Source organism: Papaver somniferum, chromosome 7 (assembly GCF_003573695.1).
Source record: "Papaver somniferum cultivar HN1 chromosome 7, ASM357369v1, whole genome shotgun sequence".
Classification (NCBI taxonomy): Eukaryota; Viridiplantae; Streptophyta; class Magnoliopsida; order Ranunculales; family Papaveraceae; genus Papaver; species Papaver somniferum.
Window position 1 is genome coordinate 268,001,606 of NC_039364.1, and position 15,761 is coordinate 268,017,366.

A 15,761-nucleotide genomic window follows, 5' to 3' on the forward strand; every position below is an offset into this window, starting at 1 on the left:
AAACCTCTTTCCCTTCTCAGTTTCTTTCGTCGATGTCTGGATCAATCCTCTTTCTCTTCTCTTCTTTTCTATTTTATCTCCTTCTTTTCGGAAATCATAGAGAAAGTAGAAATTAGGGTTTCAATCTCTATTTTATGACAAATATGAATCAATGGTGGTTGATGGATTTCGGAGAAATTAGGGTTGGATTTCGGTGAAAAGGGTATTGGTTCCTCTTTAATTCAAGGTATTGATAAATCTAAATAGATTTTATCTTTCTTCCAAGGCTGGAAATTCGATCTATAGGTTTTTTTTTCCAGTTTTGAATCTTAATTTTCGTTTTCTTCTTTGTTTTCTGATGATTGGTGAAGCAGATGTAAGAGAGGGGTGTTGTGATCGATAGATTCTGATGCTATGAAGAACATAGGATTAGAATTCAGATTTCTGCTGATGATTCATGGCGAGAAAGAGATGAAGAACTGAATATTGAATAGGTATTTCTTCTGGTGATTGAGTTACAGAGATGGGTTCAATTGATTTTAGGGTTTTGAACTAATTTGGATTGAGCAACTGATGGTGATTTAGGGTTTCTAGAAGATGGATCTATGCTCGATTTGTGAGAAGAAGAATTGGCAATTTATGTTTGCAATTGGGTCATTCTCAGATTTCGGTTAAATCTTAAACCCTAGCTTCTTTTTCTTGAATTTTGTTTCGAGACTTTTTTTTTTTGTTTAACTGTGTGTATTGGTTATCTGTTGATCCAACCCTTGAGCAGTGGGAGAAAATCAGGCAATGAGATCGCAGGTGTGGCTACCTTTCTTTGACAGTGCTTATCAGGTATACTCAAGCTTACCTGGATTTCAACAATTGTTTCATGTCAAATTGTTTGATTTTGAATAATAATTGTTTCATGTTAAATTTTTTATAACATAAGTCATGATGACAATTCCATATGGGCACTTACTGAAAAATATTTTTGGAAACAGGTTATGACAACAAGACAAATGGTTTCGTTTGAGTGTCACGGTACCAATTACATCTTCACAGTTAATCAGGCTGCGGTAGAGGGGGGAGAGAAATCGAACTACCTCGAGAGAGGGATGATACCAAGTGAAACGTATTTTTTCTTTGAAGCATCCAATGCGAGTAGTATCAAGGTCGTGTTTCATTTCCCTCATAACATGCGAGTGGTATGCAGATTATTAACCAACGTGAAGACGCCAGCAGCAACATTATCCGGCATAAGGAGTTCAATCTCCCGTCACTAGGTATACGTGGTCTGATATCTTCCAAAGAGCATTTGCTTCCCGTGTTTTTCCTGCCCATGTGACCAATAAGAAATCTCCGCTTAGACGAAATTAGTCTTTTCTTATTTAACTGGTTATATGGGCCTCTCGATACTGGAAAGACCCTTATGGCTCGTCAAATTGGTCAAATATTAAATGGAAAGAACCCAAAGGTATATAGTCGACTCTCTTGCTTCTTTTTTTTTTCGTACTTATATATAGACTTGAAGGATAACATATTTTGTGTGAACTATGTGGAGATTTTAAAATTATTTCTATTGTTCTTTGGTTTTCAGAAAAAGTATTATGAATAGATTTTGCATTTCGTTTCAGTGTTAATCTATATGTTAAACCTACAAATCCCTAAATTGATTTTTATGTATACTCTAGATTGTGAACGGTCCTGAAGTGTTAAGCAAATTTGTCGGAGAGACTGAGAAGAACGTTAGGGATTTATTTTTTGATGCTGAGAATGATCAAAGGACTCTAGGTGAGAAAGGAATTATATATAACAAGTAAGTTTGTCTGTGACAATGAATAATTCTTCACTTTATGCTTTCAGGGGATCAAAGTGAGCTGCATGTTATCATATTTGATGAGATCGATGTTATCTGTAAGGTAGGGAGCTCACAAACCTGTAGATTGTTTTTTTCTTTCTGTTACTTATACATGACTTGTCACCTTAAGGCAAACTTGATAGCAGCAGATCCTATAACTTCAGGCCACTTGCTTTCTTGTTTTCTGCATCTGGTATATGCATTATGTAGTTGATTGGATGAGGAGAGTATAAAAGTAACCATGGATGACTTTCTGCATGCTCTTCACGAAATCATTCCTGCTCTCAAGCCGTTTGAGATTGTTCATTTTCTTCTGTCATTTTGATGTTTAACTTAACTATTTTCCTTACAGGTCAATGATGGTCGATTAAGGACAAGTGGTGAGGCTTCTCCAAGGAGTACTAAGAAAGATTGGGTATAGTGGATGAGGCATTTTGTTATTGAGCTTCTTAAAGAATCCCAATCTCCATCTTTTTTTCCTTGCCTTGTGCGGGGCTTGCGCAATTACAGGTGGTACCTAAATGTTTTATAAAATTTCTTCTGGTTTCTGTGCATCTACTTTTGGTCCTGAGGATTGACTTTGTAATTGCAGACTTTGTGAGTTGCTTGGCTCAGTTGACGATAAATTTTTATGAGAAGCTTCTAGTACCTGGTCTCAAAGTGGATGGGTGAAAATGAGAATCGATTCTTTAAGTGGCCAGCGCGGGGAAGGAAATGAGAATGAAGCTTCTCGACGGATCAAAACGGAACTTCTTGTACAAATGCAGGTATTTGTGATGCTAAATTGTGAAATTGACTCCTTTCTAGTTTAATATGTGATTGTTGGCCCTGACCTAATTATGTTGCTGTTAACGATTTAGAATTTTAATTTTTGTTGAAGACGCTATACATGTGTTCAAGGATAAATTCATTACTTCCAACATCTAAGTTTACTTGTCATAATAATGCAGCCTGTTGTATTTTTCAGGATTGCCTACATCTAGTTTTCTGATGCCCAAGCTTCCAACAAAAGCAAAGCCTGCAAAGGATATAAAGCTTAGTTGCGGTTATTGAATAATGTTCTATTTCATCAAAAAGGGTGGAGAACAAAGCAGCTAAGATTTGTAAGTTCCATGTATTCAAGTTTTGTAGGCAGTTAGTAAGTTTCTATGTGTTCCCTTAGAAAATTGATACTTAACAAAAAAAAAAGTTTGGTACTTAGAGAAACGGTGCGGATATGATGTGGTCGGGCCGCATACTCAAAGTATGTGGCCCCTTTTCCTTTTTTGACACGTATATAAAGTAAAAAATAAAGTGAAAAACAGTTTTATTACAAAAGTATTTAACTAACTTTTTTTAGTTAACTTCTATTTTTTCTCAAAAAGTGAATGTTTTGCAGGGATTTGGAGGGGGCAGGGTTTAAGTTTATATACGTGTTAGAAAAATAAAGGGACCGCATACTTTGAGTATGCATCCCGACCACATTGTACCCGGCACCTTAGAGAAATTTCAGTTCTTCTGTAATTTATATGTGGTCAGTTCTTTTGTAATATAAATCTAATATGAATTGAATGAATGTGATATGAATAGATTAAAAAAATTGTTGTTGAGTGTGGACGATGAATGTATGCAGGGTATTGAATTTAGAACTCCGGCTTATTTCCGGCAGTTCATTTTCAGTAATTTTTTTGATGTTACAAAAAAGTTCGTAACGGCTTTAGTTGTTACAATCTGCCACGTAGTAACGGCTATAAGTTGTTACAATCTGCCACGTAGTAATGGCTCGAGGACATCCCGACAACTCTGTTACAAAAATATTCGTAACGACCCTGAGTTGTTACCACGTGGAAAAATAGTAACGGCTGACATCTATTAGGAGGGCCGTTACAACCCAAATTCGTATCGTCCACAAAGCCGTTACGAAAAAATGTAACGCCCCGTTTTGCAACAGGAGGCAGCCGTTACAACCCGTTTTAGTAACGGCTCAGGTCTGTTACGGATCCCAGAATTTGGTGTAGTGATCGTGTGGAAATTCCTCGTGAAGCACAGTACTTGGGATGCAATACAATCTCCCACTAGGCTGTCACAACTCCCATGCATGAAGGAAATATCACAGGAAGAATTCATAAACGCAACTTCGAGGGCGACGAGGTTTTCAGCGTAGCAATCGAACCTCCCATGCAGGAGTGGATGAAAATACCTATCAGCTTCTCAGCATCCGAAGCACCTGATGGAGGACGAAACCACAACGATCTGCTAGTAGTCACGATGTCTATAGCACTCCCCGAACACGAGGGAGAGAAGGATAAACCCAAGGCACTGCCTTGGGCCATGCCTAAAATACTCATAGACGGAGGAAGTTCTGTCGAAATCCTGTTTTATGAAACATTCAATCAAATGGGTCTTAGAGACGAATGCCTAATACCCTCAACCTATAACATATTTGGCTTTAACGGCTCATCAACCCGCCCAAGGGGCGAGGTCACTCTAGAAATTCGGGTAGGCAAGATCCTTACCCTAACCACTTTCTGTGTAGTGGATGTAATTTCCACCTACACGGCTATTGTCGGGCGGTCCTGGGTCCATGGGATCAAGGGAGTCGCCTCGACTTACCATCAAAGGCTAAGATTCCCAACTCCAGATGGGATCGCCAAGATCATAGGCGACTTAGGCGAGGCCAAGTACTGTTACAACATGGACATACAAAATAATGAAAACAGAGTGAACTCCTTTAAGGCAAAACCGAAGAGAACCAGCAAAACTGAAAACCAGGTTGACATCGTCACCTGTATGGTAAAAATAAGCGAGATAGGGAGTCATAGGGGGTCCCCCCTTCGGATGACGTTCCCATCTTGGACTTACAAATAAAACCCTTATAGCAATCAAAGCGTCTCTCCGATGTCGGAGAGCGCCAGCCGGATTACTCGGAGAACTCAGAAGCAGAGGAGATTGAAGCCAGTATGATGATAACCCTGAAAGAAGTCGAAAAAATACGAATGCATACCGATCCCTATAATACTTTCCAGGAGAGCAGATTCTCACTCCCTAGCACTAGTCAGCTTATAGATATAACTTCTTGGCATGGACTATTATCCCTAATATATGGATACTCGGGTTATAGCCGAACCCACCATATTAACAGTCAATGCATATGAGCTCCTGCAAGATCGTGCAAAGGAGCCAACATGCATCAGACACCAAATACTTGGAAGAAAAAGGAAGGTTAGGTCGACTGGCCTCAAACCTAACCTGGACGCTTGGCCATGGATCAAGAAAGATATCAATATTGGCGGACCACCTCAAGCGAATCCAAGACATCCAGAACACCCGGCCATGGTTACAGACTACTTTACAAGATGGATAGAAACCTCAACATCCGAGCACAATAGCTCAACACGAGCCAGGAACCAACCCATTGCCGCTATGCTAAAATTAAAGCTAGACGAGCAGAAGGATAGCTGACATAGTCATTTATACAATGCCCTATGGACATATCGGACTATCCAAAGAAAAACAATGGAGATGATTCCCCTCGTGCACAACAGCTACGAAGAAGCGTTCACATCATCCAGAGCACTAACCCTAGTAAAGGAGACGAAGCTAAGAAAATAAACCCGAGATCGAATACGGCGATAACTGAGCCAAGTGATCTCGGGGAAAACCAAGGAATGATTCCACGAAGAGCGGAAACCCACCATCGGAAACTAATCTGAAAACACATCAAACGTGTTCGTCAGAGGCAACTTAACCCAGGCGATAAAGTCTGGCGCGAGGTCCCACCATACCAGCGTGAGTTTGGAAAGTTCACTCCCACTTGGGAAGGGCCACTAACAATCATAGCCAAGATAGACAGTGGAGCACACAGGTTGCTCAATCCAAATGGGGAAGAACTAGAACACCCATGGAATACCAAATATCTCAAGCAATACAATGCTTAAACAGCTCATCGCTTAGAAAGATATATCATGAAAATGGGACAATACCTCCTACTTGTAAAAGGTCATGAAACCTTACTTGAATGTACTAAGGGCTCATAAGCCCTCTTTTGGGAATAATAAAACTAATCCTTTTGTGTACTCTTCTTATTTATTTTCTTATTTCACCTTTTTCTTTTCGATTTTCGTTTAATTTTTTGCTTTAGCTTTTCTTTTTTACTTTCTGCATATAGCATCATCATATAATCATATCATAATTTCCAAAATCCCATCAAGACCATGGCACGGTGCTAGCCACACCTTCCATTCCACAACGAATGATGCGATTAAATACCTAAGCTGCCCGAGACGGACACAAACCTAAGGCAATGCCATCTATCCCATTGGAGCAAGATGAAGCGGGGGACACCCTAAGCTACCTAAGACGGAAATAGACCTAAGGTAATGCCATCACGATTATGAATCGGATGATGTCCTGCCATAACAAGAGATATCCAGAATCAAGGAACTTACCTTTGGCTAAGGCAGGAATCACTTGACCGAGATATCTCCCTCTAAACAATGGTACACAACCACCTAACCATGGGGCAACTGTAACCTAAACTGGACACTATTAAAGCCAAAAAAGGAGTGTGCCATACTCAAAATCAACACTGTAAGAGATGGCTTAGCAAACTAAGGAACTGATCATTCCTTGGCTCTGTAACCCATGGTTGAATCCAAAACATGCACAAAATCTCCCGGAAGCCACCAAAAATACACACCATGTGACACAATTTAACAAAAGAATTTGTCATTCATATAAACAACTACTTCAAAAGAAAGTATTGATGCCTCCCACACATGAGGACTTACTAAAGTGTAAGTAGCAAAATAACGCCTCCAACATATAGGAGAAGACTTGGTTAGCATACTAACTAATCCAAGCAAATATTTCCTCGCTAGGAGCACGAGGACATACCAACAAAATAGAGTTTGTTAAAAAGAACAAAAAAACAAAAAAAAAACACATCACCTCCACAACATGAGGCCTAACCTCAAACTAACAGCAATAAAAAGTTTCTCAAAGAAAAGAACTGCACAAGCAAGAAAATCCACAAACTTAAGCTTGTTCATCATTAACAACACCCTGATCAGTGTCCATCTGATCCTCGCCCTCGACAACATCAGGAGCAATTTGCTCGGGCTCGCGCTCGACGGGTTGAAGAGGAACCACCACATTGGCAGCAGCAGCAGCGACCCTTTGACGCTCACGAAGGACGGCGGACTTTCAAGCCTAGGTTATTAGGACCTTGTACTCAGCACGAAGGTCGTTCAACTTTTGGTTCTTATCAGCACGTTCAGCCTCCAGCTCCTCCTTGTGACTGTTCACCAATTCATTAAGCTCTTCATCAATACCTTGCCTTGTTGCCTTCACTTCCTCCAATTGCTTCTCCAACTTTGCATTGCGCTTACGAGCCTCTGCAAAAAAAAAAAGATAGTCAATACCGCATAACTAACAAAATCCAGGTGATGGGAAAAGTCAAAGCCACTAATAGGCAACCTTCATGCTCAATCAAAACACAAGATGAAGTCTGTTCCACTTGGGAATTTTGATTATCTAAAGCACTAATTTGCGCCTACGCAGGAGTTATGGCAACATCTCCAGCCGGGCACGATAGCATGTGCCTATCATGATCTCTCTCAAGTTGAGCATAGTCTCGCTTAAGACGAGCCAATTCCTCTCTATCATCTTCCGCCGCAATAGTAAAAGCTGATGATCGGATTGCCACTCAATCAATCCATCCTTTTGAGCTCGCAGAAGCTTAACCTCATCTGAACGAGCCACAACCATTTTCTTAGCTTTATCTAACATCACACGAAGTTCAATAATCCAATCTGGATGAACTTCCACATCTTGATGAAGTTGAGCATTTTCATCTCTCAAAGAATCAATCTTGCACTGACAAGAACTCACATCGAGCTTCAGATTGAAAATTTCCCTAACATGTCTATGGCCATTATTATCTATCTTCTACTCTAAACGTTTGACGGTAACTACCAATAGAGGGACTATTTCAGAACTCTAAAACCTAATATGAAGTCGAAGAAATTGGACAAAGGAAAACATAAATACTTTTCAACTTCTTCTTATCCTGACGAAAAGACAAGGCTTCCTGCTTGGCCATTTCCACAGAACGGCGAAGATTCTGGTTTTCATGCTCTACCGTCCTAATTCGCTTCCTTCCTAGCAACACGAGTCTCGGACAGCATCCCAACCCTCAGATTGTTGCTCTAGCAAAACAGACAACAACACGAGTTAGATAAGCCTTTAATTGGAGCAACAACATACTAAAATGGACTATTACAACAAAAAGCCAAGATTTTAACACATACCCATTGCACAAGCTGATGCTGAGCGGACTCAGATAGAGAAGATAAGATACGAGCTTGCTCGTCCTCGCTCAGCTTAGCATACTGTTCCGAGCAACACATCTTCATCGCCTCGGACTCGCCACCAAATATGGAGGTAGACGAACTAGAAAGACCACTGGAGCAGGAGGAAAACCACTAGCAAAAGTACTTGGTACGCCACCACTCGGAACCACAGGTACAATGTCCCTAACACCACCGCCAGCCCGAGCACATACATCGGGAGTAACACCCTGGTCAGCGAGATTACTCGCCTGGGGCATCCTCGCATCCGATAAATATCAGTGCTACCAGGATTGGTGGGATCATCCAACAAGGCTTGGTCAAGATCATCAAAAAATGCATCACCAAGATCCACCATCTCACCCTCACCAAACAAAGCATTAATGTCGACGTCAAGAGCGTGCTCTTCAATCACATGGGGTTAGATGGCCCAGACCATCAGCAATTCTCCTTTTGCACACACACTCAATAACATCACATGCTATGGCATAAAACATGGGAAAGGTATACACGCTAATAACAAGTATATTTTATACCTTAGCATCCTCAGCGCACGAGCAGTCTGTGACAAGCGCCTACGAGAAACGACCCATTTGAGCAACCACGACTTATAAGCCAGAAAAGATCATGCATCTCGGGATCCCGGGAAAAGCATCGCCAACCTCATTCCAGCCAAGATGTAAGGCCCCACAATGCGAATAGGAGCCACATACCATTTGGGGTCATGAGTCTTACGAAGTGTGAGTTGAGTAGAATGAGGAGAGTCCAAATCGGACATAAGAACAGGACCTTGGATAGGTTTTCGAGATCGAGATTTACCCACCCCAAAGCCTTCAAAAGTATCGGACTGTTGGCACCAATAGTTCTCCACGTAGGTCGCAGGCGTATACAAATTTTTCTGCTCTGAGACGAACTCGTTCAACTCGTGATCAGTGACCTTGCCTAGGCTTCGCCGAGCGCACTCTCGAGCAATCCGATCAAAATTACCATTGGGCTGAAATATAGATCGTTGGGGGTTAAGCTTAGTGAGTGCCTCGTACTGGAAAGGATCAAGCGGGCAGTACATAGGAAGACGGAGCCCAGCATCAAATTGACCCACCGCCACGATGATCTCGTTGGGACCACAAGGGTTATTCTCAAAAAGCTGCTTTGATAGAACACCGTCCTGACCCTCCGGAGTGGCAAAACTGATGTCAAATCTTTGAAGATGATGTTTAATCCTCACCATACTCAAAAAATCGGCGTCAGACATACCCGAAGAACGGTTAGTGCTCGGAGTCCTCATCGGCCCCTTACCAGTATTATAGAAGAGAGATCGGAACTTGAACCGGTAAAAGCAACCGGCGAAAAAATACCAAAAGGAGGCAAAGACGGAAATGTTAATCTCCACAGTAACTTCGCAATTGAGAAGCAATGGCAAGAACTATTGATAATCACACAAACAGTAGAAACCATTAAAATGGCGTAAACCACCGACGAAAACGAAGAACAGTGAGAAGAATAAAGGAAAAGAACCTTACCGTCTCTGAGGTCGAGAGGGAGAGTTTCTCACAGACATATTAAGCTTCTTTATAGGAACAAGAGGTTAAAGAGAAACAGCAAAAACAGAGAGAGAAAGAATGAAAAAGTTCTGAATCCTGAACAGAAGAAATAAAGACGACATTCTCTTTTCCCAAGAGATTTTATAAGAGACCGATGAATAACCAACCGGCGCCTCAAATCCAACAGGTAAAAGTGCAGAGGTGGCGAAAATCTTGGACGTGGCGAAAAAGACAGGACAATTACAAAGTATTCTTCCCATCATACCCTTGGAAAGTTGCAAATAAAATGAACAAAATATGAGGGTAAATCACCCGATAGCCACGTGTCAACATCTCAATAGATATCATGATGAAATGATGGGATAGAAGCACGAATCATCTGGTGAAAAGGTGATTTCGTTTGAATCGAGACACCTGCTACAAGAACATGAATGACACGTGTAAGGAGCAGTCTAATCTGCTCAGACGGTCAAGTCTATAAAGGAGGACTGCATTTAATGAAGAGATAAGAGCGGATCTACATCGTGATGGAAAGCTCTGACGATTTATACTACAACCCAGAGGTGATGCAGCACGAGGTTCTCCAAGGAAGAGCTACACGATGGCGAGTAGAGAAAGACAATTCGGGAGGAGAACCCATCAATCCATCACGAGGGACAGTATAAAACTCGCCCGAAGCAACGAACACGATGTATGAAGACTCCACCAGCTTGACGAGGCCAGACCTTCACGAGCTTAGTTTCCCTATAAATACCAGTCCATATAGAAGGAGATGAACAACTTATGTATTATTAGATGGTCTTTCTACAGAGAATTCCTGAGAGAGATCTAGATAGAGAAAGAGTAAGAAATTTGAGTGATATTTGTAGCTCTTTCAAGGGTAAGACCTTATAATCAATAAAGAATACATCTTCTTCCCGTGGACGTAGGTCTTCATGGCCGAACCACGTTATATACTTGTGTTAATCTTTACATTTCATGTTCTTTACATCTTGTTTATCTTGAATCTTGAATGTTTAGATAGTTTATAGCCTTTAGATTTACTTGGGTGTAGCCATCAGAAAAGATGCAACTACAGAGTTAATATTGTTTCTTGCGTTTTTTTCTCTTTGTTAAAGTATGGAAGTATTTGGTGTTATTATCCATGTATTTCAAGAAATTATCTCTGGATTTTTGCTTATGAAAGTCATGTTGTATCTGGTGTCATTTCTTAAGCTCTTCATTTATTTCAAAAGCTTTGGAAGTGTTGTATGTTGAGTGAGGTAGTCGTTGTATTTCAGACAGTTGATTTTGAAGCATATCAACTTTTTGATGAATGTCACCAAAATGTGTAATGTTCTATCTAGAGAGAGCAATTCTAGTGAATTGTAATTTTTTGATGAGCTTAAAACCTGCATACCCTTGTACTTCTTTTTCCCAAGCTTGAACTATCTCAAAAGCGCAAAAATTGTCATGCAACCATGTTTGAAAAAACTTGAAAGGTTTCCATAACTTTGGTTGATTATAATATGTAACCTTCATTATTGGACAATGCTCACTACCATTCTGAACAAGATGCAGTAATTTAGAATCAGGGAAATTTGTATTCCATTATGAATTACCTAAAGCCATATCAATTCTTGATCTCTTTTTGCCCGTCCCCAAATTGTTGCTTTTCCATCTATGCTCCTTACCAATAAAACCAATATCTTCTAGACTAACTGATTGAAGAATAGAATTTACCCATCCATCACCTGAAGAAGAAGAAGAAGTGTTATAAGTGATCAGATTTATATTTACATCACCCAAAAGAATACATAGTTTTTTTTTAATTACAATAGCCATGCATACAATAAAGAAGCTATTCAGGTTGACTTGGATCATCTTGAATAAGATCATGAATCATGTTTTCTTCACAATTGAGAATCTCACAACTGAATCGATCCATTTTTCCACATAAGAATTAATCCTCTAGAGAGACCTACTGGTTCATGATATTTAATACTTGGATAATTAAAAGAGACTAATAAAGGCGTTAACTTAGCTTTTTCTAATTTGGTTTCACATAAAAAAATCATGTCTGGATTTTGAGTCCTAATTAGATCTCTTAGATGGTCTCTAGTATTTATGTTTTTAAATCCTTGGACATTCCAAGAAAGTAGTGTTGTGATAACCAAGGTATAACAAAAAAATAACTTAGATGGTCTCTAGTATTTATGTTTTTAAATCCTTGGACATTCCAAGAAAGTACCTTCATAGTGTTGTGATAACCAAGGTATAACAAGAAAATAAGTGCCAATTTTTTTGTTACATTCATAGTGTTGTGATAACTAAGGTATAACAAGAAAATAAGAGCCAAATTTTTTGTTCTGAGGGAGAGTGTAATGACCCATCTCTCCACCGATATTGTTCCCACTTAGCAACTGCGGTTATCCGACAGTGTGGGGTTTTTAACGAGCGGAAACTTCCCGGGAGGTCACTCATCCCTGGATTACTCCTGCTCGTACACGCTTAACATGCGAGTGGTATGCAGATTATTAACCGACGTGAAGACGCCAGCAGCAACATTATCCGGCATAAGGAGTTCAATCTCCCGTCACTAGGTATACGTGGTCTGATATCTTCCAAAGAGCATTTGCTTCCCGTGTTTTTCCTGCCCATGTGACCAATAAGAAATCTCCGCTTAGACGAAATTAGTCTTTTCTTATTTAACTGGTTATATGGGCCTCTCGATACTGGAAAGACCCTTATGGCTCGTCAAATTGGTCAAATATTAAATGGAAAGAACCCAAAGGTATATAGTCGACTCTCTTGCTTCTTCTTTTTTTCGTACTTATATATAGACTTGAAGGATAACATATTTTGTGTGAACTATGTGGAGATTTTAAAATTATTTCTATTGTTCTTTGGTTTTCAGAAAAAGTATTATGAATAGATTTTGCATTTCGTTTCAGTGTTAATCTATATGTTAAACCTACAAATCCTTAAATTGATTTTTATGTATACTCTAGATTGTGAACGGTCCTGAAGTGTTAAGCAAATTTGTCGGAGAGACTGAGAAGAACGTTAGGGATTTATTTTTTGATGCTGAGAATGATCAAAGGACTCTAGGTGAGAAAGGAATTATATATAACAAGTAAGTTTGTCTGTGACAATGAATAATTCTTCACTTTATGCTTTCAGGGGATCAAAGTGAGCTGCATGTTATCATATTTGATGAGATCGATGTTATCTATAAGGTAGGGAGCTCACAAACCTGTAGATTGTTTTTTTCTTTCTGTTACTTATACATGACTTGTCACCTTAAGGCAAACTTGATAGCAGCAGATCCTATAACTTCAGGCCACTTGCTTTCTTGTTTTCTGCATCTGGTATATGCATTATGTAGTTGATTGGATGAGGAGAGTATAAAAGTAACCATGGATGACTTTCTGCATGCTCTTCACGAAATCATTCCTGCTCTCAAGCCGTTTGAGATTGTTCATTTTCTTCTGTCATTTTGATGTTTAACTTAACTATTTTCCTTACAGGTCAATGATGGTCGATTAAGGACAAGTGGTGAGGCTTCTCCAAGGAGTACTAAGAAAGATTGGGTATAGTGGATGAGGCATTTTGTTATTGAGCTTCTTAAAGAATCCCAATCTCCATCTTTTTTTCCTTGCCTTGTGCGGGGCTTGCGCAATTACAGGTGGTACCTAAATGTTTTATAAAATTTCTTCTGGTTTCTGTGCATCTACTTTTGGTCCTGAGGATTGACTTTGTAATTGCAGACTTTGTGAGTTGCTTGGCTCAGTTGACGATAAATTTTTATGAGAAGCTTCTAGTACCTGGTCTCAAAGTGGATGGGTGAAAATGAGAATCGATTCTTTAAGTGGCCAGCGCGGGGAAGGAAATGAGAATGAAGCTTCTCGACGGATCAAAACGGAACTTCTTGTACAAATGCAGGTATTTGTGATGCTAAATTGTGAAATATTGACTCCTTTCTAGTTTAATATGTGATTGTTGGCCCTGACCTAATTATGTTGCTGTTAACGATTTAGAATTTTAATTTTTGTTGAAGACGCTATACATGTGTTCAAGGATAAATTCATTACTTCCAACATCTAAGTTTACTTGTCATAATAATGCAGCCTGTTGTATTTTTCAGGATTGCCTACATCTAGTTTTCTGATGCCCAAGCTTCCAACAAAAGCAAAGCCTGCAAAGGATATAAAGCTTAGTTGCGGTTATTGAATAATGTTCTATTTCATCAAAAAGGGTGGAGAACAAAGCAGCTAAGATTTGTAAGTTCCATGTATTCAAGTTTTGTAGGCAGTTAGTAAGTTTCTATGTGTTCCCTTAGAGAATTGATACTTAACAAAAAAAAAGTTTGGTACTTAGAGAAACGGTGCGGATATGATGTGGTCGGGCCGCATACTCAAAGTATGTGGCCCCTTTTCCTTTTTTGACACGTATATAAAGTAAAAAATAAAGTGAAAAACAGTTTTATTACAAAAGTATTTAACTAACTTTTTTTAGTTAACTTCTATTTTTTCTCAAAAAGTGAATGTTTTGCAGGGATTTGGAGGGGGCAGGGTTTAAGTTTATATACGTGTTAGAAAAATAAAGGGACCGCATACTTTGAGTATGCATCCCGACCACATCGTACCCGGCACCTTAGAGAAATTTCAGTTCTTCTGTAATTTATATTTGTTCAGTTCTTTTGTAATATAAATCTAATATGAATTGAATGAATGTGATATGAATAGATTAAAAAAATTGTTGTTGAGTGTGGACGATGAATGTATGCAGGGTATTGAATTTAGAACTCCGGCTTATTTCCGGCAGTTCATTTTCAGTAATTTTTTTGATGTTACAAAAAAGTTCGTAACGGCTTTAGTTGTTACAATCTGCCACGTAGTAACGGCTATAAGTTGTTACAATCTTCCACGTAGTAATGGCTCGAGGACATCCCGACAACTCTGTTACAAAAATATTCGTAACGACCCTGAGTTGTTACCACGTGGAAAAATAGTAACGGCTGACATCTATTAGGACAACCCAAATTCGTATCGTCCACAAAGCCGTTACGAAAAAATGTAACGCCCCGTTTTGCAACAGGACGCAGCCGTTACAACCCGTTTTAGTAACGGCTCAGGTCTGTTACGGATCCCAGAATTTGGTGTAGTGATCGTGTGGAAATTCCTCGTGAAGCACAGTACTTGGGATGCAATACAATCTCCCACTAGGCTGTCACAACTCCCATGCATGAAGGAAATATCACAGGAAGAATTCATAAACGCAACTTCGAGGGCGACGAGGTTTTCAGCGTAGCAATCGAACCTCCCATGCAGGAGTGGATGAAAATACCTATCAGCTTCTCAGCATCCGAAGCACCTGATGGAGGACGAAACCACAACGATCTGCTAGTAGTCACGATGTCTATAGCACTCCCCGAACACGAGGGAGAGAAGGATAAACCCAAGGCACTGCCTTGGGCCATGCCTAAAATACTCATAGACGGAGGAAGTTCTGTCGAAATCCTGTTTTATGAAACATTCAATCAAATGGGTCTTAGAGACGAATGCCTAATACCCTCAACCTATAACATATTTGGCTTTAACGGCTCATCAACCCGCCCAAGGGGCGAGGTCACTCTAGAAATTCGGGTAGGCAAGATCCTTACCCTAACCACTTTCTGTGTAGTGGATGTAATTTCCACCTACACGGCTATTGTCGGGCGGTCCTGGGTCCATGGGATCAAGGGAGTCGCCTCGACTTACCATCAAAGGCTAAGATTCCCAACTCCAGATGGGATCGCCAAGATCATAGGCGACTTAGGCGAGGCCAAGTACTGTTACAACATGGACATACAAAATAATGAAAACAGAGTGAACTCCTTTAAGGCAAAACCGAAGAGAACCAGCAAAACTGAAAACCAGGTTGACATCGTCACCTGTATGGTAAAAATAAGCGAGATAGGGAGGTCATAGGGGGTCCCCCCTTCGGATGACGTTCCCATCTTGGACTTACAAATAAAACCCTTATAGCAATCAAAGCGTCTCTCCGATGTCGGAGAGCGCCAGCCGGATTACTCGGAGAACTCAGAAG

The 15,761-nt window shown here is 40.0% G+C and overlaps 3 long non-coding RNA genes across 4 annotated transcripts; all 3 read left to right on the plus strand.

Moving 5' to 3' along the window:
* The first annotated feature begins 25 nt into the window (after nucleotides 1-25).
* On the plus strand, nucleotides 26-3,412 carry LOC113293791. Of its 2 annotated transcripts, XR_003332573.1 has the most exons (12): nucleotides 26-226; nucleotides 354-473; nucleotides 565-649; nucleotides 755-816; nucleotides 966-1,096; nucleotides 1,178-1,438; nucleotides 1,656-1,755; nucleotides 1,828-1,883; nucleotides 2,175-2,332; nucleotides 2,415-2,589; nucleotides 2,790-2,925; nucleotides 3,201-3,412. It is a non-coding gene; the product is annotated as an uncharacterized LOC113293791 (long non-coding RNA). The 2 variants fall into 2 exon arrangements; XR_003332572.1 differs by having other exon boundaries at nucleotides 966-1,438.
* Nucleotides 3,413-12,228: 8,816 nt separating this feature from the next.
* On the plus strand, nucleotides 12,229-12,905 carry LOC113293864. Its single transcript, XR_003332625.1, has 3 exons — nucleotides 12,229-12,465; nucleotides 12,683-12,782; nucleotides 12,855-12,905. It is a non-coding gene; the product is annotated as an uncharacterized LOC113293864 (long non-coding RNA).
* Nucleotides 12,906-13,206: 301 nt separating this feature from the next.
* LOC113293792 lies at nucleotides 13,207-14,315 on the plus strand. The gene is made up of 4 exons (XR_003332574.1): nucleotides 13,207-13,359; nucleotides 13,442-13,616; nucleotides 13,819-13,954; nucleotides 14,229-14,315. It is a non-coding gene; the product is annotated as an uncharacterized LOC113293792 (long non-coding RNA).
* Nucleotides 14,316-15,761: the final 1,446 nt, after the last annotated feature.